The sequence below is a fragment of the Globicephala melas genome, chromosome 12 (assembly GCF_963455315.2).
Source record: "Globicephala melas chromosome 12, mGloMel1.2, whole genome shotgun sequence".
Lineage (NCBI taxonomy): Eukaryota > Metazoa > Chordata > Mammalia > Artiodactyla > Delphinidae > Globicephala > Globicephala melas.
The window spans coordinates 35549650-35573141 of NC_083325.1; the positions used below are offsets into that span (position 1 = coordinate 35549650).

At 39.1% G+C, this 23492-nt stretch overlaps 1 protein-coding gene and 1 long non-coding RNA gene across 2 annotated transcripts in view; one reads left to right on the plus strand and one right to left on the minus strand.

The window, feature by feature from the left end:
• Positions 1–238: 238 nt before the first annotated feature.
• LOC115864033 (uncharacterized) lies at positions 239–8657 on the minus strand. The gene is made up of 3 exons (XR_004043782.2): positions 8503–8657; positions 7075–7253; positions 239–319 (listed from the first exon to the last, which is right to left on the minus strand). It is a non-coding gene; the product is annotated as an uncharacterized lncRNA (long non-coding RNA).
• Positions 8658–9103: 446 nt separating this feature from the next.
• Positions 9104–23492, plus strand: part of SERTAD2 (SERTA domain containing 2) — a 112326-nt gene continuing 97937 nt past the window's right edge. The window contains exon 1 of the mRNA XM_030877390.2: positions 9104–9687. The gene's annotated coding sequence lies outside the window, so the exon portion shown is untranslated. The remainder of the gene's footprint in view (positions 9688–23492) is intronic.

Genomic DNA, 23492 nt, shown 5'->3' on the forward strand with positions numbered 1-23492 from the left:
GGATTATTGTTCCCAATCCTTTGTGTCCTCCATGCTATAGAATTATACTGCCATGCTCTTTGCCACGTGGTTTTGCAGCACCTTCCACCAATTTGTTAGACTTGGCCATGTGACTAATTTGGTCAATGAAATATTAGGAGATGGCAGCAGACGTGTTAAATGTGTTTGGGTGATGAGACTTCATCTCTTGAGCTCCTGTCATTGCCAGAATGAGGCATGTGATAAAGACCTGAACTAACCTGTGTCCTGGAGCAAAGCCCAGCTGAATTCGGCTGAGTCCAGCCAAGTCTTGACCAGACCAGATGAGATCAGTAGAGACCTGTGAGAGAGAAAAAACAATGGCTGCTATAAGCCACTGGTATTTCTGGGTTGTTCATTACATGGTATTATTACTGCAGCAATAGTTGACTATCTCTACATGATTTTCTCATAGATTTGTGATGTTACCATTATCACATACCAAGTTCTCATAGGTAAAAGTGTTGTTTCTGAGTTCTCTATTCTGTCCCACTGTTCTACATGTCTGCTACTGTGACTTATGTCATTATCTGGAAGGGTAAATTTCCCCTCTATGATTTTTGTTTTCAAAAATGACCAGATTATAATGGAATTCAATCTTCCATATGTATTTGAGAATGTTTAAATTCTTCAAATCCCATTAAAAGTTTGAATGGTTTGCACTGAGTTTATGAATACATTTAGAGATCACTGATATCTTAAGAATGTTACTCCTATCCACAGACATTATATATACCCCTATTCAGGTCTTCTTTGAAGTCTGTTAATAGCATTAACATTTTTTCCCATGAAAGTTTTGTGCATTTTTTTCTTAGGTTAATTTCCAAAAACTTTAGAGTTTTGTTGCTATTGTAAGAAGTATCTTATTTTCTAGTTTGTTAGTACTAGTATGTAAGTATACTTTTGGTTTTCATGAATTGATTTTGAATTTGGGAATCTTGCTGTATCAGGATAAGGTTTGGCTATCTGTAACACCAGGCACACACATACACAAACTAAAATAACAGTGGCGTGAATGAGATAGATGTTTATTCAAGAAGTTCCAAAGTTTGGAGGTAGACATTTTAGGGCTGGTGTTAGTATAGCAGGTGCCTTCTTTCTTGTTCTGCTATGTGTGGCTTCCATATTCAAACTCAGCTCATGGTCTAGGATGACTGCCGAAGCTCCAGCTATTGTATCTTCATTTCAGATGGCAGGAAAGAGGATGAGGCACATTCCCTCCTTTTAGGAATGTGTGCACCAGTTCTGCTTTTAACCCATTGCTTGGAACATGGCAGTACTTAGCTACAAGGGAGGCTAGCAAATGTTGTCTTTATTCTGGTTGGCCTTGTGCCCCATTAAAAAAAAAAAGTAGTTCTTTGGAAGAAGGGGAGAAAAGCATCTCTGTCACCTTGCTGCATTCTTTTATTATTTCTAATAGCTTATTGTTTCTATAAGGTGTTTTATGTGGTTGATCATATTACTGCAAACAATCCCAATTTTATCTCTTTCCTTCTGATTCTTCTATTTAATTTCTTCTTCCTTTTATTACAAATCTTATTTTGTCAGCCAGGACTTTCAATATCATGTTAAACAGCAGTGGCAACCTTCTCTTGATCCTACACTTAAATGGAATGTGTTTAAAGTTAATCAATTTATAATATTTTGCTGTACATTTTTGGTCCTTCATAAAGTTAAGTAAATTTCTTACTATTCCTAACTTTCCTGAAAGTTTTTATTATTAATAATGATGAACATTCTCGAATGATTTTTCTCTCTTATTCTTTTTGAGGTGAGTTATTTGGATAGGTTTTCTGATGTTAAATCATACTTGAATTTCTAGAATAAACCCTACTTATTATGTTTTCATGATAAATGGCTAGATAGGTAGCTAGACAGGTATATTCTAAAGAGAGGGAAATGAATATCAAGGGTTTTCCTAGTTCACTGGAGTAAGAATGTTGGATTTGGTTAGTTAATATTAAGAAATTTTTGCATTTATGTTCATAAGCGAAATGGGCCTATTTTTAAATTGTCCATTTTCAGATTTAGGGTCTAATTCTGCTGTTTTTCTTTTTTTCCTTCTCTGCCTCCTCTTGCTCATGGTGGCGATTTTTCTTTCTTTCTTTTTTTAATATCTTTACTGGAGTATAATTGCTTTACAATAGTGTGTTAGTTTCTGCTTTATAACAAAGTGAATCAGCTATACATATACATATATCCCCATATCTCCTCCCTCTTGCATCTCCCTCCCACCCTCCCTACCCACCCCTCTAGGTGGTCACAAAGCACAGAGTTGATTTCCCTCTGCTCTGCAGCTACTTCCCACTAGCTAGCTATTTTACATTTGGTAATGTGTATATGTCCATGCCACTCTCTTCGTCCCAGCTTACCCTTCCCCCTCCCCGTGTCCTCAAGTCCATTCTTTACATCTCTGTCTTTATTCCTGTCCTGCCCCTAGGTTCTTCAGAACCTTTTTTTTTTTTTTTTAGATTCCATATATATGTGTTAGCATATGGTATTTGTTTTTCTCTTTCTGACTTCCTTCACTCTGTATGACAGACTCTAGGTCCATCCACCTCACTACAAATAACTCAGTTTTGTTTCTTTTTATGGCTGAGTAACATTCCATTGTATATATGTGCCACATCTTCTTTATCCATTAATCTGTCGATGGACACTTAGGTTGCTTCCATGTCCTGGCTATTGTAAATAGAGCTGCAGTGAACATTGTGGTACATGACTCTTTTTGAATTATGGTTTTCTCAGGGTATATGCCCAGTACTGGGATTGCTGGGTCATATGGTAGTTCTATTTTTAGTTTTTTAAGGAACCTCCATACTGTTCTCCATAGTGGCTATTATCAATTTACATTCCCACCAACAGTGCAAGAGGGTTCCCTTTTCTCCACACCTTCTCCAGCATTTATTGTTTGTAGATTTTTTGATGATGGCCATTCTGACTGGTGTGAGGTGATACCTCATTGTAGTTTTGATTGGCATTTCTCTAATGATTAGTGATGTTGAGCATCCTTTCATGTGTTTGTTGGCCATCTGTATATCTTCTTTGGAGAAATGTCTGTTTAGGTCTTCTGCCCATTTTTGGATTAGGTTGTTTGTTTCTTTGATATTGAGCTGCATGAGATGCTTATAAATTTTGGAGATTAATCCTTTGTCAGTTGCTTCATTTGCAAATATTTTCTCCCATTCTGAGGGTTATCTTTTTGTCTTGTTTATGTTTTCCTTTGCTGTGCAAAAGATTTTACGTTTCATTATGTCCCATTTGTTTGTTTTTATTTCCATTTCTCTAGGAGGTGGGTCAAAAAGGATCTTGCTGTGATTTATGTCATAGAGTGTTCTGCTTATGTTTTCCTCTAAGAGTTTGATAGTGTCTGGCCTTACATTTAGGTCTTTAATCCATTTTGAGTTTATTTTTGTGTATGGTGTTAGGGAGTGTTCTAATTTCATTCTTTCACATGTAGCTGCCCAGTTTTCCCAGCACCACTTATTGAAGAGGCTGTCTTTTCTCCATTGTACATCTTTGTCTCCTTTATCAAAAATAAGGTGACCATATGTGCGTGGGTTTATCTCTGGGCTTTCTATCTTGTTCCATTGATCTATATTTCTGTTTTTGTGCCAGTACCATACTGTCTTGATTACCGTAGCTTTGTAGTATAGTCTGAAACCCAGGAGCCTGATTCCTCCAGCTCCATTTTTCTTTCTCAAGATTGCTTTGGCTATTCAGGGTCTTTTGTGTTTCCATACAAATTGTGAAATTTTTTGTTCTAGTTCTGTGAAAAATTCCAGTGGTAGTTTGATAGGGATTGCACTGAATCTGTAGATTGCTTTGGGTAGTAGAGTCATTTTCACAATGTTGATCCTTCCAATCCAAGAACATGGTATGTCTCTCCATCTGTTTGTATCATCTTTAATTTCTTTCATCGGTGTCTTATAGTTTTCTTCATACAGGTCTTTTGTCTCCTTAGGTAGGTTTATTCCTAGGTATTTTATTCTTTTTGTTGCAGTGGTAAATGGGAGTGTTTCCTTAATTTCTCTTTCAGATTTTTCATCATTAGTGTATAGGAATGCAAGAGATTTCTGTGCATTAATTTGGTATCCTGCTACTTTACCAAACTCATTGATTAGCTCTAGTAGTTTTCTGGTAGCATCTTTAGGATTCTCTAAAGATTCTCTAGTATCATGTCATCTGCAAACAGTGACAGCTTTTCTTCTTTTCTGATTTGGATTCCTTTTATTTCTTTTCCTTCTCTGATTGCTGTGGCTAAAGCTTACAAAACTATGTTGAATAATAATGGTGAGAGTGCACAACCTTGTCTTGTTTCTGATCTTAGAGGAAATGGTTTCAGTTTTTCACCATTGAGAATGATGTTGGCTGTGGGTTTGTCATATATGGCCTTTATTATGTTGAGGAAAGTTCCCTCTATGCCTACTTTCTGGAGGGTTTTTATCATAAATGGATGTTGAATTTTGTCAAAAGTTTTCTCTGCATCTATTGAGATGATCATATGGTTTTTCTCCTTCAATTTGTTAATATGGTGTATCACATTGATTGATTTGCGTATATTGAAGAATCTTTGCATTCCTGGGATAAACCTCACTTGATCATGGTATATGATCCTTTTAATGTGCTGTTGGATTCTGTTTGCTAGTATTTTGTTGAGGATTTTTGCATCTTTGTTCGTCAGTGATATTGGCCTGTAGTTTTCTTTTTTTGTGACATCTTTGTCTGGTCTTGGTATCAGGGTGATGGTGGCCTCGTAGAATGAGTTTGGGAGTATACCCCCCTGTGCTATATTTTGGAAGAGTTTGAGAAGGATAGGCGTTAGCTCTTCTCTAAACGTTTGATAGAATTCGCCTATGAAGCCATTTGGTCCAGGGTTTTTGTTTGTTGGAAGATTTTTAATCACAGTCTCAAATTCAGTGCTTGTGATTGGTCTGTTTATATTTTCTATTTCTTCCTGGTTCAGTATCGGAAGGTTGTGCTTTTCTAAGAATTTGTCCATTTCTTCCAGGTTGTCCATTTTATTGGCATATAGTTGCTTGTAGTAATCTCTCATGATCCTTTGTGTTTCTGCAGTGCCAGTTGTTACTTCTTGTTTTTCATTTCTAATTCTATTGATTTGAGTCTTCTCCCTTTTTTTCTTGATGAGTCTGGCTAATGGTTTATCAATTTTATCTTCTCAAATAAACAGCATTTAGTTTTATTGATCTTTGCTATTGTTTTCTTCATTTCTTTTTCATTTATTTCTGATCTGATCTTTATGATTTCTTTCCTTCTGCTAACTTTGGGGTTTTTTTGTTCTTCTTTCTCTAATTGCTTTAGGTGTAAGGTTAGGTTGTTTATTTGAGATGTTTCTTGTTTCTTGAGGTAGGATTGTATTCTATAAACTTCCCTCTTAGAACTGCTTTTGTTGCATCCCATAAGTTTCGTGTCGTCATGTTTTCATTGTCATTTGTTTCTAGGTATTTTTTGATTTTCTCTTTGATTTCTTCAGTGATCTCTTGGTTGTTTAGTAGCATATTATTTAGCCTCCAAGTGTTTGTATTTTTATAAACTTTTTCCTGTAATTGATATCTGGCCTCATAGCGTTGTGGTCAGAAAAGATACTTGATTTCAATTTTCTTAAATTTACTGAGGCTTGATTTGTGCCCCAAGATATGATCTATTCTGGAGAATGTTCCATGAGCACTTGAGAAGAAAGTGTATTCTGTTATTTTTGGATGGAATGTCTTATAAATATCAATTAAGTCATGGTGGGTTTTTTCTTCATTTGTTTTGTAATTTGGATTGTGAGCTAATGTTTGGGCTCTCTCTTTGGGAATGCTAATGAGACCGGGTTGAAGCCTCTATCTTCAATAAAGGATGTGCTTTTGCTTCCCGGTCCATGTGGGTTGTATATAAGCTCTATGACATAACAAAAATCTCATATAGTACTTTTTTTTTTTTTTGGTAACCATACTAGTTCTTAGCACATCATTAGTCTCACTCCACTGTTTAGAAAAAAAATGACAGTAACAATATAAATGTATTGATATCATTTGTATATTGAAATTTGCATTTTGAAATGTGATTCCCACATATAAAAAATTCTGTCTTTGTATACTTTGAAATCATAAACTAGTAAGTTTCACACATATTGTAGATTTATACATAACATCAATTACAATGATATTTTTAAGCTTTATACATTTATTTGACTTCCCCATATTTTAAGTGTTGTAGTTATAAGGTATGCCTATGGTATTTATGAAAGCCCATTTGCCAACTTCATTATTTTTTTGTTAGGGATCACCCTGCCAGTGTATAAGACAGTCCTGTGCACAAGAAATGTAGAAAGGGAAGTGATCACAAAAATGAGAGATAGAAAATATATAGGAGAAAGGAATATATGTGGAAGAAAGGAAATAGATATGTGTGAGAAAGGGAAAAAGAAGAAAGGAAGAAATAAATAAGAGTTTTTAAATTTTCAAAAGGAAGGAGTAAACAGGGGTTTTCAAATGAAACATTTGATATTTTAATATTTATTCAAGTCACTGGGGGTATTTGCTAAAAAAACAGATGTCCAGGACCAGACTACAGAGATAATGAGTCAATAGATCTGAGAACAGACTCAGGAATCTAGGTTGGCCTTAGACAACCATTTAAGAAATACTGGAATAGGGTGAGCACAGAATTAGAAAATGACACATGGTGGGGACTGGAGACATGCCAATAACAACTGACAAAGGAGCAACTTCTGCCACAGGATGCTAACCCTAGCTATTTGGAGATCCTCTGAAAGATACTAGTGTATGTCTAGACTCAAAATCTCTTTCTGTGTTTTCAGTACCATCCACAGTATGTAAGATAACACTCCGACCAATGATATTCACCTGAGCCATAAAATGACCTCACAGTGAAAGAAATAAGAAACAGGCTTTCTAAAAAGTATTATCAGCATTATTCTTAAATGCAGTAAAACAGCCCACACTAGAAACAGAGCTGATTTTTCTCACATGAGGGATTTAGTGTGTTTAAATTATCACAGGGTGACCTGGCTAAGGGAACATGGCCCACCTCCTGCAGATCACTATGTCCTGGGATGAGGATGCTGGCCTCCTTGCACTGCCGAACTCCGAAGAAGTTTCAAAACACCGAGGGGCAACAGGTACACAATCTGGGCACTATGAGAAGTCTGCAGCCCGATTCATTTTCTTAGGTGGGCTTAGGATACAGGCTGAAATCATGGAGTAGGGCTAAAATCAGAAAGAGAAGACGTAAGTGGTGTCAGGCTGAGTGTCACAATTACAGTTTAGGGGAAGGATCCATACCTTAAAATTACAATAATCAAGGAAAGCCCCAATATGACTGGAATAAGCCTGAAGGCTTATTGTTCACTTATTATGTCTCCTCTGAATTCCAGACCACTGTAGGTTTTAATCTTATAATTATGGGGGAAAAAAAATGATCTTGCTCACTTCAAGACCGTAAATCAACCCTAGGTCTCTCTAGTTGACTTGTCTATGGAGAATGGACTTTGGGTATTCTAAGTGGTTTTGAAAATCTTTTTTTTGTAGGTATGCGATATGTGATTTGTCTTTCCTTGGTTTCTTGGTAGGAAGCAATTGTCGTAAATTTCAAATAACGTGCAGAAATGCACCTTGTGGGAAAGAAGGTGGATTTTTGCCAGTGTATTTTCTTTTGTGGGCATCTCTGTTCAGGTTTATTAGTGATAACAGTTCCTTTCAAGTACAAGTGCGTGGAAAGTGTTAAGGTCTGTAAAATGATTACGAGACAGTAGGCAAGAAATTGAGAAAAAGCCATAGCTCCTGGGAATGAGCCGCGAGAAGATCTAGTAGTGAGTGCTCCCTAGGATTGCTGTCAGGGTACAAGGTGAGGACCGTGGGCAGAGAAGTGGGAGCGGTGCGGGAGAGAGGGCTGGAGGGAGCTAATACATATATACACGCACAAAGCCCATACGGCTTCACTCATGCCAGGTTAAGAAGTGCCTTTTCCAGAAACTCAATAAAGAAATGGTATGCATTCAGGAGCTGTTTCAACCTGTCCACACCCTACCCTGACTTCCCCACAAAACAGGCAAGCAAGGAGGCAAATGCCATTGCCAAGCCTCCGGTCTCTGGCGTCCAGCTCCCTCAGCACAGCCCCACAGGGCGTCACACGGAGCTGTCTCCAAGAGTGGGCACTGCACCGACCTGAGGCAAAGTTTTGATCTGATTCACTCCAAATCTGTCTGCCACTCGAGAGTGGGGTTTGGCCGCAGAGGCTCCCCGGCAGCACCAGGCAGAGGCTGAGCAGCAGCAGCAGTAACAGCCTGCAGGCTGAGTAAGGAGCCAGCCTCCGCCGCCTCCTCCTCCTGCCGGCGCGGAGTCGGCAGCACAGCCAGTCCCTATCGCTGTCACGCCGCCAGCGGCGCGGCCCCTCCGCCCCCCACCCCACCCCACCCCGCACGGCCCCAACCCTCTCACTGTTGTTTGCTTGACTGACCCGAAATGGGCAGGAGGGAGGACCCGGGCGCCTGAGGGAGGGGAGGGCGTTGGCCCGCCCCACTCCTTCCCCTCTGGCTCTCTGAGGCAGCTTCTCCTCCTCATTGGTCACACACTTGCGTCCATCACCTCCACGCGGCCCCGGGATTGGCAGAAGGCGCACTTCGGAGCGAGGAGGGCAGAGTGACTCCGCTGGTCTTCGGCGCCTCATCGTTCCCTCCACCCCCCTTTTCAACGTCCACCCACCTCTCCCCAGCCCCCACTCCATTCCCCCTCCCTACTCCAGTTCGCGGCAGTGTCCTTAGAAGACTCATTGGGCCAGGGGCGAAGCCAGCCGCCTATCGAGCCGCGCCGTCATTGGCCGACGCCCACGCCCGTCGGAGCGGCAGGCTTCGCCACTGGGTGGCTTCTCTCCGCTCCCCGCCCCCCCCAAAGCCTCGCCCTCTCAGTCGCCTCCTCCCCTCCCGGCTCTTCCACTGCCCCCTTTCCCCTCCCGTCCCCGCCGCGTCTCCCCTGTCCAGCTGGGCGGGGACTGCTGTACGACTCTGTAAAGTCTGTGAGTCACTGCACAACCTATCAATCCAATTAAATGTCTTGAGCGAGCCGAGCAGGCGGTGCTGCCGCCGCCGCCGCTCGCCCAGCCGCGGCCGCCCCTTCTCGCAGCGCCCCTCTGATCCATGGCTGTCTGTACTTGTTACGGTGTAACCTCCTCCTCCGCCTCCTCCGCCTCCTCCTCAGGAGCCGCTGCAACTTCCCCTCAGCCAGCCTCCTCCTCTGCTTGGGGACTGCAAAGGCATGGGATAGACCTAGAGCCACTTCTCTCTCCCCTCCAGCCCTCGCTCAATCTCCCCCCTTTAAATTAAAGTCTATTCCTCGCTCCTCGTCGTTTTAGGGATTTATTTGTCAGTCTTTTATTTCCCCTGATTTTATTTTCCCTCCCTGGGGCAGGGGGGTCGCAGGGGCCGGTGGGTTTATTTTAGGGAAGGGGCTCTCCCCCCCCCGTTTCTCCTTGTCGCTTTGCGGCCGTGACTTGATTTTCCTGCCCCTCTCCGCTCCCACCCCTCGAACTCAGCGTCCTGCACTCGAGTGACGCAGCGACACCCTCCGCCCACAGCCCAGACGTCCCCTCCCTCGCTGCCACCCCGACCCGTCTCGGGGCTGGACCCGGTGCCGACTTCACAGAAGGGTGAGTACCGTGTTGGGTTGGCGGAGGGGTGGGGGAGAATCTAGAAAAATGTTGTAGCCGGTCCACTCTGGGGAGGGCAGGGATCACGTTGTGGGCTGGAGGTTCCCGGTCAGGCGTGGATTTGAGGTGGCGACTGCCTCCCCCTCGCTCCCTCTTCCCCCGCCCCTCGACTCCTTATTCACCAACCTTGCTGTATTTCTAGGTATTGCCAGACTTCCACCATCGGGGCATTATAATGCTTATAAAATGAGCTGTAATGGCATGCTTTCTTAGTGAGTGGTCATAGTCAGCGATGTGATCTGATAGACTGTATGACCTGCAAAAAGTGCAAAACGGCTAATGGGTAGGTTTTCCTCCAAATCAAAGTTAAACTTTTATTCAATAAAGGCAAAGTAAAAGATATTTCTAATTTGAATGTGTGGAGACAGACCAAGAGAAGACAGGTTGCCTTGTGGCATGGCTTACTATTTTTATTTTAAAATAGTTCTTTAGGTTCCCTTTTGAAAAAAAAACGTGAATTCAGTATTAACGTAAAGGTTATGAAGTCTTTGAACCTGTTGGAGGAAAGCAAGGTAAGATGCAAATCCAGCTTGACACTTCATCTTTAGCTCACCTCTATTCTAGCAAGAAATTAAAGCACAGAATTTTTTATTTCTCCGTCACTGGGCACAGTGGGGTGTGCTAAGGACAAAAAGGGCTTTTTTTTTCTTTTGATATCTCTCTTTTGTATACTTGATTGCTCTTGAACAAAATTTTAATTTGGTCTCTTGGTTGTTGGCTGTTCAAAAGTACACATACTTGGCCATATATGCTTTATGAGAATCTTGCCCTGTGCATCTTTAATATTTAATTTGAGATAAAACTAAAAATTATGAGAAATAGTTACTCTGAATCACCTTCTGAGGTCGCTTTTGAGAATTCAGCCTATTTAAAATGGTATTCCTCTTTTTGAATCAAGTTCTGGTCTAGTTGTCCACAAGATTCAAATTAGGCCAAACCAAACATGTTTTGAAATATTAAAGTACAGGAAAGGCCTTTTAGTAGTTCATTCTCTCCTTCTCTTTCAGACTAACCAGAATAAGTTGTTGATAAATTTAATTGTAAAGAATAGACTGTTTCTGTACTGAAATCTGCCAAGTTTCTACAGAAAGATTTCTTTTTAAAGAGGAGAAATGTGTTTATGATCAGCCAAAAGTAGTAAAGTTGACTCAAATGTAAGTGCTGTCATAAGGAAATGCTTATCATAAGCCCCAAAACCTTGCAGAGTGTTTCAGGAAGACTTATACAAAGTCTTTTTGAATTGTTTAATAAATTTCATCATGTGGTCTTTTTCTTGAGTGTAAGACTGAATTATTGAGAGGCCTCAGAGCAGAGGGGAGCCATGCTGCCTGAGTTTGAATCTAGCCACCATCCCTGGACGGCTGACTGACCTTAGGCAGGTTTCAAACCTGGCCTGTGAGGGTTTTCTCCTGTAAACGGGAGGAATGAGTTTTCATCTAAGGGTTGCCTTAAGGATAAGTGAGGGGCACAAGTCACAGAGTACTTGCTGTTCAGCTGCCCCATCATCATCATCACCATCATCATCGTCCACTGAGAGGATGTGTGATGTAGTGGTTAAGGGGACCTCCACAACCAGACTGTAGGTTCAAGTGCCAGCATTTCCTCTTGCTATCCTTGTGATCTTGGCCGCGGTAACCTCAGATTCCCCATCTATAAAGCGGGGATAATAGAAAAATTTACTTCACAGGGTTACTGTGAGGTCAGAATGAGTTTGACTAGTATTTGGTACATCTTTTCAAGTTTAATTCTGTTTTGTTCCTGGTATGTCTTGAAACAATGGGTGACTATATTTTTTAGAACTATACTTTTTGTAAAGATAAAGAATTATTGCTGTCATTGAAAAAAGCAGAGTTCTTAACCATATGCATGATGATTTATGGGATTTATACTTTTCAATGAAGTTTATATGAGTTTTTATGAAAGTTAGTTATTGGATGAGTTGAGTTGATCACTCTTTCATTTAAACTTGCATAACCAAATATATATACCACTATTATAACGATACCTATCACATATTTGCTGTTATATGTGATTTTCTCCTGTACTAAACAGAAAGCTCTTTGAGGGTAAGAATAGTGTTTCATTCATAATTTAATCCCAGGTGCCCAGCAGAGTACCTGGTACATAGATAGGCTTAATGAATGCTGTAGAATGAATTAAACAATGTTATTCTCAATTTGTTTATGAGTAGTTGAATGACATTGTAAGTGATGTTATGGAGCATACTGTTATTTGTGGTGTTGAGTTGAATTTTTATGTTCTCAATTACTATTTTTGGAAATAGAGAGGGAATTATAACATGTTTTATTAGGAAAATATTTTTCATTTTGAAGATTGAACTTAAAAATATTCTGAAAAGTACATATCAAATGTCTTCTTTTAATACCTGATGTGGCCATTTTTTTTACTGAAAGACTTTCTGACTCCCAAACTTCCTGTAACTAAGTTGGATGTTATTATAATTAATACGAATTATACAAATTAGATTTTGAATGTCCCAAATGATGATGTGATGTTATTATCGGCTTCAGAATCAATAATAATAAAGAGAATTTATCAAACCAACACTGTGGAAATAAACCGATATCATTTGCTTAAGGACCTAAGCTTTATTTCTCTTTCCATTCAAGAGTGAAATTCTTTCTCTTGAGCAGTCTTAATAAATAATTAGCTTTTCAAATAGGCGTAGTAAATAGTGTAATAGGAATCATAAAGAAGGTATATGTAATTAGCAAATAAAGCACTTTAACTAACTTCACCACACACTTAATAGGCATTACACAATGGGGTAATGTATCTTTTTAAATAAGAAAATTGATCGGGCCTGTGCCACCCGCTTCATTTATAGAATCATTCTGCTTTACTTGTCAATAAAACCAGTTTAATTACTGTGCCCTCTGAAATTATAAAAATGCAAGAAATATCTTTCATGAAAGAGATATCCTCAGTAACAAAATCTGAAAACTAATCTACTCAGAAGTGTTACAGAGTTCCATAACATTGTTAAAACTTTTCAAATATGTGAACTATCTAGTACAATGTGGGTAATTTTGTATATATAATCCTTTGTCTAACCAAATCATCAGTTATCCAATTTAGTTGAATATATTGCATTTTCACTGGCTAAAACAATTAACTTTTTAAAAGTCGCCCTTTTTTGTTCATACACTTTTAAAACAGCTAATCTAAAATGAAACTTTAAAAAATTAATTTATAGGCACTTAGAAACTACACTTAAGTGTCTGGTCTGCAAGATGAAAGGTCTGAGTTTTTGCTTAACACATTTCAGCATGACTATTTTTGTAGCTCATATCTCTTTCATTTAACATTTTTCGTTTTGTTGAAGACATTTGAGTATTTATTGATATTTTACAGATGTATATAATGTCTTCAACTTTTAAAAAAGTGAAGTTTCTGATGAAGAATTGTCTGGGGGTTTCCCTGGTGGCGCAGTGGTTGAGACTCCGCCTGCCGATGCAGGGGACACGGATTCGCGCCCCGGTCTGGGAAGAACCCACATGCCTCGGAGCGGCTGGGCGCGTGAGCCATGGCCGCTGAGCCTGCGTGTCCGGAGCCTGTGCTCCGCAGCGGGAGAGGCCGCAACAGTGAGAGAACGGCATACCACAAAAAAAAAAAAAAAAATATATATATATATATATATATACACACACACACTCTGTCAGTGATCAAAAGGAGAGGAAAATTATTTTTGTGTTATCTATTGACATAAACTTAGAATTAAAGTCCCTGGAGTTCTAGACTGAACCATGCTACCGATTGGCACATGACCTTGAGCATTACACTTAACCTCCAGGACTCTCCCTGTTCTTATCCTTTTTTTTTTCATCGTTATTAGATTATAATTGCTTTACAATGTTGTGTTAGTTTCTGCTGTACAACAGAATGAATCAGCTATATGTAACCTATATCCCCTCCCTCTTGGGCCTCCCTCCCACCCTCCCCATCCCACCCCTGTGGTCCTCACAAAGCACAGAGCTGATCTCCCTGTGCTATATAGCAGTTTCCCACTAGCTATCTATTTTACACATGGTAGTGTATATATGTCAATGCTACTCTCTCAATTCGTCCCACCCTCCCCTTCCCCCTACGACCCCGCCGTGTCCACAAGTCCGTTCTCTATGTCCTGCCCTGCCACTAGGTTCATCAGTACCATTTTTCTAGATTCCATATATATGTATTAGCATACAGTATTTGTTTTTCTCTTTCTGACTTACTTCACTCTGTATGACAGACTCTAGATACATCCACATCACTACAGATGACTTAATTTCGTTCCTTTTTATGGCTGAGTAGTGTTCTTATCCTTTCAGTGGGAAGAGGGAAGGCATTTACCCTGCCCTCACTCACAGAGGACATTGTAGGGATAAGTTGCAAGTGCTTTTTAAAAGCATTGGAGAAGGACAGGGTGCAAGCAAATGCAAAGTAAACATTTGCATTTAGAAATGGACATTTGTTTGTCATTATTAAAAAGTTGTGACTTTAGATCTTTTGTCTGAAGGGCATTTTTCCTTTTAACTTTATATTTGTAGAGACTTCTTACTGGTATGTTCACAAGAAAGTATAAGGTACCTAAAAGAGCCAAGAAACTTTGAAAGGGATTTTAAATGTTAACATTGAGTTTTGGTATATCCTAGATTATAGCAGATGTTGATATTGTAAGAACAAACTTTATGTATCTAGGAGATAATACATTTTATTAACTTAAAGCTTGTAAAACTTTCACGTGTGTTGCAGGAAAAAATGTTTAGATGTATCAGTTTTGTTAGTAGTATATTCAAAGAGAAAAATTAGATTATTTACTTTTAAATTTCAAAAGGATTACTTGGCTAGAGGACCCCTTCTTACACTAAGTTATTTTTGTACCTTGAATACAGTGAAATGTGCACATTTCAGAATATAGTGGCTTGAAGGATTTTATTTACTCCAGCGAATCTTTTATTTAGGAAGATGAGTGAAGACAGGTATGGAAAGGCTATATTTTAAGAAACTAGTTTTTTTTTCCTCTTGTCCCTAAAAATGAGTTCTGAGTCTTTAAAAGTCAAAAAGCCCAGAGTTAGCACATTATGTCAGTTTCTTTGAATTCAGCTTTCCCTCTCTGTGGTTATTAACAGAAGAGTTGTCACAACCTTATGATATTATCACTTTTTAAAGTGGAAATGAAATTCTAGTGTACTCAGAGTAAGACCTATTAAAACAAGTGGGACATACAAAGAAATATTTTTTGTTCCAACTAATATTAAGTATCGTGAACAGTGATCCTCAAATGCGAGGTTGCTAAGCAGAAAGCAACTTTTAAAAGTGTATTGTCCTTTTGTCCTTATTGTTCAACATCCAATTGATGAAAACTCAGAACGATCAGATTTCTTTTCTACTTTTTAATGTATAGTCCACACTGATGTTTATAAAGTTTTGTGTGATGTTACGTACAACTCTGTAGTATTGAATGTTTACTTTTAACATATTAAATAAAATGACCAAAACAGTCCACCTTTTATTTAAATTTTATCTGATTTTCACAACCTTCTTCCCTTTGTTCTACCATTGTTGTTCAGTTTTCTTAATATTACCACTTGAATTTGTGTTTCTTTTAATGCGGCATCTTTCTCATTTTGCTCTTCTTTTCACATTGGTCTTTTTCCTTGATTATGACAGGTTTTTTTCTTTGCCCCTCTTTTGCCTTTGCCTCTGTTTAAGGCATGGAATAGGGGTTTTCATCTATTTCAGTCTGCTTTTATGAGACTGAGGCAAAGGCCTTCCATAAAGAAAATTTGCTTTGCCTTATTTTGGAAGATGAGCTCTCTGATCATCTTATCTACACAAAACTTAAGGGGCCATTTTGTAAACCTAAAACCAAGTTTTAACTTGGTTAAACGATGTGTTTATTATTTACTGCTTTTCTATTAATCTCTTTTTTTGGGGAGTTAACCACAGAATTTTTTCTGTCCACATTACCTTGAAACATCTCAAACATCCAGGCTTTGTGCTGCTCGGTGCCCAGTGCTGGGCGAGCCCTGGTGGCAGTCTGAGCTATGACCGTGGCCACCTGACCACGTGGGGGGCGAGTGGGCCTGAGAACAGCACATTAGACATGAAGAGCAGGTCCTTTGTTTTGTTTTTAACTCCGTAAAGCCAGACAGAACCTCAGACTCTGTCCACTGTGAGGTTTTCCAGGGTTCGCCATTGTTGAATGACTAATGTTCCTGGTGAAGTAACCATTAGCTTTATTGTCTTCCAGTGGCCTCAGCTCAAATGAAATGTATCCCTTTGAGTTAATTTTGTTTTGATTTTAAGACTTCTTTTCACTGAGAAAATCAAAGGGTATGAAAATGAATATGTATTTTTAAACAAAAAAGATTTACATAAAAATCCTTTGAGTAAAAAGATTTTCTAAGGACTCAAATCCATTAATTTGGAGAGAATGTTTAGTAGTTTCTTTCTTTCTTATTTTTTTAACATCTTTATTGGAGTATAATTGCTTTACAATGGTGTGTTAGTTTCTGCTCTATAACAAAGTGAATCACCTATATGTTTAATAGTTTCTTAAAATACTTGACATTATTCAGACATTGGTAGTAGAAAACCTTTCAATTTGATTAAATGAAATGAATCCCCTTTTTGATTTACAAAACAAACAGTCCATTGTTACTTTTTATTTAAACAATTCAAATATAGGGTTAGATAAACTTCATTTTGGAGTTGATTACATAAGAGACTTTCCAGAAATTGTACTTTGTAAAATCTATGCCTCTTGGAAGAAGCTTGGTCTTTTCTTTTTTCTTTTGTAAACCTATATCCCATTCCTGACTTCATTCATGTATTCATTTCATTCAGCAGATTTATTGAGCACTTACTATGTGCCAGCTACTCTTATGAGGCATATACATTATAGCAGTGAAGAAAAGTAACAAATATTATTGTCCTTGTAGAAATTACATTCTAAACTATTTTGATGTGTTTAGAGCTTGTTATCTACTATTTTGAGTAGTGATAACTAAACACTGTGTAATAATGGTTTGAAAAAAAAGTCAAGATTTCTTCATACGGATTTTATACCTTTTAAGTTGGTACAAAAGTCTAAAACTGAGTCCTGAAACAAAACTGCATTCAAATGGACAATTTTTATTTGAGTTTGAGTTGAAATATTAAAAACCTATAATGTTGCTGATGTTTCCACCAGAAATCATGAAATCATCCTTGTTTATGAACCCTGGGAAACCTTACATTGGACATGGTCTGAAATTTCTCCTAGCTTTTCTCCTAGCTTTTCTTTACATCTTTGAAGTTGTTTTCTCACTTTGCTTTGTTTTCTTTGTGACAGAGCCTGAAAAACATGTGTAACACTGAAAATTGCACAATGGAAATGTAGTCATCTCAGCTATATGGCACAATTAACAAGAAAATCTTAAGTTTCCTTTGTCTAGTGTACATAAAGAACTAATCTTTTGTTTCTGTGATTGTAAAAACTATGTAATTTCCTAAACAAATAAAACTCTTAGTGTACATTTCCACCTCAAATATTAAAGAAGATATATGTGTTTTTGTGGTACAAATAGCACGAGTATGATATAATATAATGATTTTCATTAATTATTTTATTTTTGTTCATACACATGTCCCAAGTGCTTGGGGATATCAGAGACTAATAGACATGGCACCTGTCCATAATGGTTTTCACAGTCCAGTTGGGGAGACAAAAGATCCCCACATGAAAATTGTCTCTTGTGCTGGGCAATATGAGATTTAACTTGATGGAAAGTCTGGTGTAGGCCACTACAGTAAGCAAGGTCAAATGGACTTGCCTTCTGGAAGTCCTGGATGGCCTTCATAGGAATCCATCCTTCCTTTTTTTGTTTTTGTTTTTAATCCTTTTAAGTTTGGGAAAGATTGCCATCTTTGTGCCTTAGGCACCTAAGGGTAGAACAGTCCCTTTTCTAGCTACTGCAACTGCTCAGCAAGGAAGGAAAGGAAATGGAGTACACACCCTAGCCATTTATTATCAATACATTCGCTAGCTATCCCCGAGGGAAGCAGGGACTCTGAACTGAAAACAGAATACAAATGCCCCAACTTCCAATGGTTCAACTTCCAATGCTTCAACTTTACCATGGTGTGAAAGTTCTATACATTCAGTTGAAAATGGAGCTGGGATTTTGAGTTTGAGTTTTTCTGGGCTGACAGTATGCTACACGATCCACTCGTGATGACAGTCACGAGGTAAATAACTAATACACTTACAACTATTCTGTACCCGTACAACCATTCTGTTTTTCACTTTCAGTACAGTATTCAATAAATTACATGAGATATTCAATACTTTAGTATAAAATAGGCTTTGTGTTAGATGATTTTGCCTGATTGTAGGCTAATGGAAGTGTTCCGAGCATGTTTAAGGTAGGCTAGGCAAAGCTATGATGTTTGGTAGGTTAGGTGTATTAAATGCATTTTCAACTTAACAGTATTTTCAGTTTACGTGGGTTTATCAGGATGTAACCCTGTTGTTAGTTGAGGAAGATCTGTATGGGCACACAATGGATATGGTTCGGGTTCTTGAGGACAAAAATTTTTCCAGAGCTTTGGGAAGGCTGGTACATCAATGAGGGCCCTGTACACAAGGGGAGTTCCCTGAAAAATGGAAGAAACACTGAAAGGGGAGGAAAGAAGTGGAGATGGAGACTTTTGATAGCTACTGAAGACACACTCTTTTTCCCTCAGTTTTGCCTGGAGCAGTCCTGCCTGTGAGATGGGCATACCCTGGGTCTAATATGCCAAACTTAGGAAGTCTATATATTGCTGTAATATGTAGGTATGATCTTTCTAAATTGTTTTGCTTTTCAGTTAGCCGAGATTCCTGATATGTGTGTGTTTAAATTCTAAAATATAATCCCATGTGACTATAGCTTTTGTTTTCATTTTCCTGCACATTTAAAAATATTAAGAATTTCTTTGTTTTTTGAGTATATTTGTTTATTTGGACCTAAATCTAAGGTAGAAAAACACAATATATGCTTGCCTGTTAGATTTAAATTAGGGGGAAAATTCTAAAGCCTTAATGTTTATTTTAGCCATGGATGAAAGCATTTGGACACTTGTATGGAGACTTTTTTTTTTTTAATTGTTTCTTTTCTGAGAAACTGTATCTGTGCTAGAACCATCACATATCTATTTGATTTAAAGGCCACCTGGGATGGTTATGTTCATTATCTTGACTGCTGATGATTTCAAGGGTATATAGATATGTCATGACTTATCGAATTATACATTTTAAATATATGCATTTATTGGATATCAATGAAACTTTAAGAAAAAGCCACCTAGGTTGTAAGGTATATTTTTCAAGACAAAACCTCTATTGTAAGATTATATTTTTAAAGTTTGTCATTTATTTTTTATTTCTTTTTAAATTTTATCTACTGTTTATTTACCTCTAGCCCATACCCCAGTCACATATGTTTTAAGAAAGACAAATGGAACCGCAGAGACTCACGTGCCAGCTGAAATTTTGATATAGGACCTTAGAGAGCTTTCTGCTGTATGTAATGCTCACTAGAGTATTTTTAAGTAATTTGCACAAATTTGAATTTGGAGAATTGGAGTTGTGTATTTTTCAAGGAATTCTTCTTTCCTTATAGTTTAACAGATTGTGACTCATCTTTGGCGTGGAATAAAGAGCATGATTTTAGTAGGACTTTTTTTTTTAAAAGAGATTAAATGGCGTAATGCTTCTCCTTAAATATTGTTCCTTTTTTTAATGGCTTTTTTTTTTTTTTTTTTTTTTTGCGGTTCGCGGGCCTCTCACTGCTGTGGCCTCTCCCATTGCGGAACACAGGCTCCGGACGCACAGGCTCAGCGGCCATGGCTCACGAGCCCAGCCGCTCCGCGGCATGTGGGATCTTCCCGGACCGGGGCACGAACCCGTGTCCCCTGCATTGTCAGGCAGACTCTCAACCACTGCGCCACCAGGGAAGCCTTAAATTGCATTTTTATAAATTAAATTTTGGCATGTTGGACCATAGAGTCTATGGATAGATTTGTTTAGGGAATAACCGAGTCTGCTCCGTTCTTCTTGCCCTCGTGGTCTTGAGCACAGCACAGAAGGCTTCATTATCGATCTGTTAGAGTCCTGGTCTAATTTTAATTGAGTATTCCTTATGTTACCCAATGTGTGTTTCAGAGAAATTTCTTCATTGTTGGAATTAATGCTTAACTTTAAAACGGCAATTTTGTGTGTGTGTGTGTGTGTGTGTGTGTGTGTGTGTGGCTGCGCTACATAGCATTCCCCGACCAGGGATCAAACCCCCACCCCCTGCAGTGGAAGCGTGGAGTCTTAACCACTGGACTGCAGGGAAGTCCCTAAAACGGCAATTTTTTATGAATAAAGAACATTCCAGAAAAAAAATTTGAGTTGTGTTTTTGGGATTGGGACTGTCAGGGTATTAATGAGTTGTGCCTTGCAAGCTCAGGCTCCTTCTACCATACAAGAGGGCCACATTACAATCACCCATCCCCAGGCCACAACCCAGGGTGAGGCCCTGGTTTCAGTATTTTTGAAAGTCCTCAACTTATTCCAGTGTAGAGCCACACTGTGCTCTGCAGTGCTGTATCTCACACCATATTCCCCCACACCCAAACTTTCTGTTGTAAAACTTTTCAACTATGTAGAAACCTTGAAAGAATAATTCAACAAAGACCCATATTTCCTCCACCTAGATTCAGTAATTATTAACCTTTTGCTTTATTTTGCTTTATGCCTCTCTGTCTCCCTTTCTTTATATGTATAATTTTTTGTACCATGTGAAAGTAAGTTTTAGATATCATGACTCTTTACCATTAAATATTTCAATATGCATCTCCTAAGAATAAGGACATCTTCCTACATAACCACAGTACCATTATCACACCTATGAAAATTAATAATAACTTGGAATGCTTTTCAAGAGCTCAATTCCATTTATTAAAGATGTATGAATTCACATTCTGCTAAAAGTTAAATGCATATGAAGTGAGAAGTTCTGCAGAATATGAAATTCTGGGTATTTTTGCTAAAGATATGTTTCTTATCTGTGTTTGCAAGTAAGGCCACTACTTCAAACATTTTTGTAAGGTAAATGCCTTTTCTTATGTATGGCGAGGTAAGATCCTTTCTAGATCTAACGTCGCATGATCATATCATGAGAAAAAAAAATTTATCGAAGTTCATGCCACAGTGTGGTTTAATGGAAAAAGCCCTATTTTGAGCCAGAACGATGTTGGTTCAAATTCTTGCTCTGCCACTTACTGCAGGTGACCTTGGAGAAGTTGAATTCATGTATCAGGATGCTTTTAGAAACCACCCTCAAGCTTGCTGCAATCATCAGGAAATTTATTATTTCACAACAAATCCAGAGCCACGGCGGGCTCCAGGGTTGGTCAGTTCTGTAGCTCAGGTTCTTAGCGTCTTTTGGCTTTCAGCTGGGTTCCTTGCTGGCTCCCACGTCTGTTTTGGCTCCTTCCTCAAGCTGGTTCACATGCTGATGTTATGGCATTCAGAGGAAGTCAGAAACCTCCACAGGTGTGGACTGTCAGTCTTTCTGCCTGATTGGGCATCTCTGCCCACATCTGGACCAGAGGGCTGGGGTTCTCTTAGGGAGAGGAAGGAAGGAATGGATGTCGGGTATACCACTAACAGTGTTCATTACCCCTCTCTAAGTCTCCGTTTTCCTCGCTATAGAATAGGAACAGTGATAATCTACCTCTATGATTATTAATGGTATACAACAGGTAAAGCAACAGTACACAGCTGATTTTAATAAATGCTAATTCCTATTTTTTCTTCTCTCCTTTTCATCTTATGGAAAATTCTCTCTTCCTTTGATACTGCTACACTCCATTCTAGTAAGTATATGTAAGTGATTCTCTCAACTGGTCTTTTACCTGTCCTCTAACCTCAGTATCTAGGGCATAGCATTTTTTTTTAAATAAATTTATTCATTTTATTTATTTATTTTTGTCTGCACCGGGTCCTCACCGCTGTGCGTGGGCCCTCTCCAGCCGCGGCGAGCAGGGGCCGTTGCTCGCCATGGCACGCGGGCCTCTGACTGTGGTGGCCTTTCCCACTGCGGAGCATGGGCCCCAGGCGCATGGTCCTGAGCAGTTGTGGTGCGCAGACCCAGCAGTCGTGGTGCGCGGACTCAGTAGTTGTGGCACACGGGCCCAGCGGCTCTGCGGCATGTGGGATCGTCCCAGACCAGGGCTCAAACCCATGTCCCCTGTATTGGCAGGCGGACTCTGAACCAGTGCGCCACCGGGGAAGCTCTAGGGCATAGCATTTTATGTGAATTTTGCACTTTGGTCAGGCACCCTCCATTAATCTATCTTGGCCCTTCTTATTTTTTCTTATATGTTTCAACTTTATATTATTCCAAAGCCAGGGAAGGGAAACTGTCAACAGTGTGCACATATTCATCAAGAGACAGATCAGATGGGAACAAAAATCTCTTTAATTTCACTATTCGTAAAAACAACAGAGTTGAAATAGATTTTTTCCCTTTATTTAAAAGAAATGCACCATGACCTGTGGAAAAGTCAGCAAAATAAAGCACTATATTTGAAACACAGTACTTTATTTGTCCGGGATAGACCGGGTCTTTGATATTTTGGGAATATCTAGTCTTGTCATGGTAGGTTAGCCAGGCCTATCATGGCAGTTTAGCCACTCTGGTTTCTCTAGAACGTACTTTCTAAATAGAATTGTGTCTGATTTACGAGTCAGTCTTTTCTGGATTGTTTGATCTTGAGCCCTCTCTCACCCACTGTGAGAAAGTAGTCTTTTAAAGACGCGTTTTCCAGTATGTGTGCACACTGGTGGGTTTTTGTTCACGCATGCCCTTCTCAAAATATGTAGAGAAGGATTGTCATATTTTCCCCCTATGGAATTTCTAAAGCACTCCTGAATCACCTGCGAAGCCTGCAACATTGTCACAACCCAATCACGTGGGAAGATCTTCACCTTTTTTAAAAATTTTCTTCCTAAATGATGGGATCACTCTTGAAGGAGAGCTACTGATTCTTCTTGACCCCTCAAGTAGACTATTTGATTCCTGCCAGTCTCCATGGAAAGAACAGAAGAAGGGAAGAACAGAAGAACAGAAGAAAGTCTTGTGTCTCTCTTGACTTGGAAGATGCTAAGTCTTGGCTTGTCCCTAAATTTTCAGTTACAGTTTTTTTACTTTGTCTTTCATTTTCAGGCTTAGTGTTGATGAGGTACCTATTGCTCTAGTAAGCTCTGTGAATACTGAAAATACTCAGATTTTGAATGGTTCCATCCATAATTCAAAGCTTCTGCTGGCATGAATTGTTTTGAGCCAGAGGAATACTTTTTAAAAGAACTATTTAAGGGCTTCCCTGGTGGTGCAGTGGTTAAGAATCCGCCTGCCAATGCAGAAGACACGGGTTCGAGCCCTGGTCCGTGAAGATCCCACATGCTGCGGAGCAGCTAAGCCCATGCGCCACAACTAATGAACCCACATGCTGCAACTACTGAAGCCAGTGCACCTAGAGCCCGTGCTCCGCAACAAGAGAAGCCTGTGCATCGCAACGAAGAGTAGCCCCTGCTCGCCACAACTAGAGAAAGCCTGCATGCAGCAACGAAGACCCAACACAGCCAAAAATAAAATAAATTTTTTAAAATAAGAATTATTTACGTATGTTTTGATGTTTTTTATACATCTCAAATGAAAGTTCTGTAA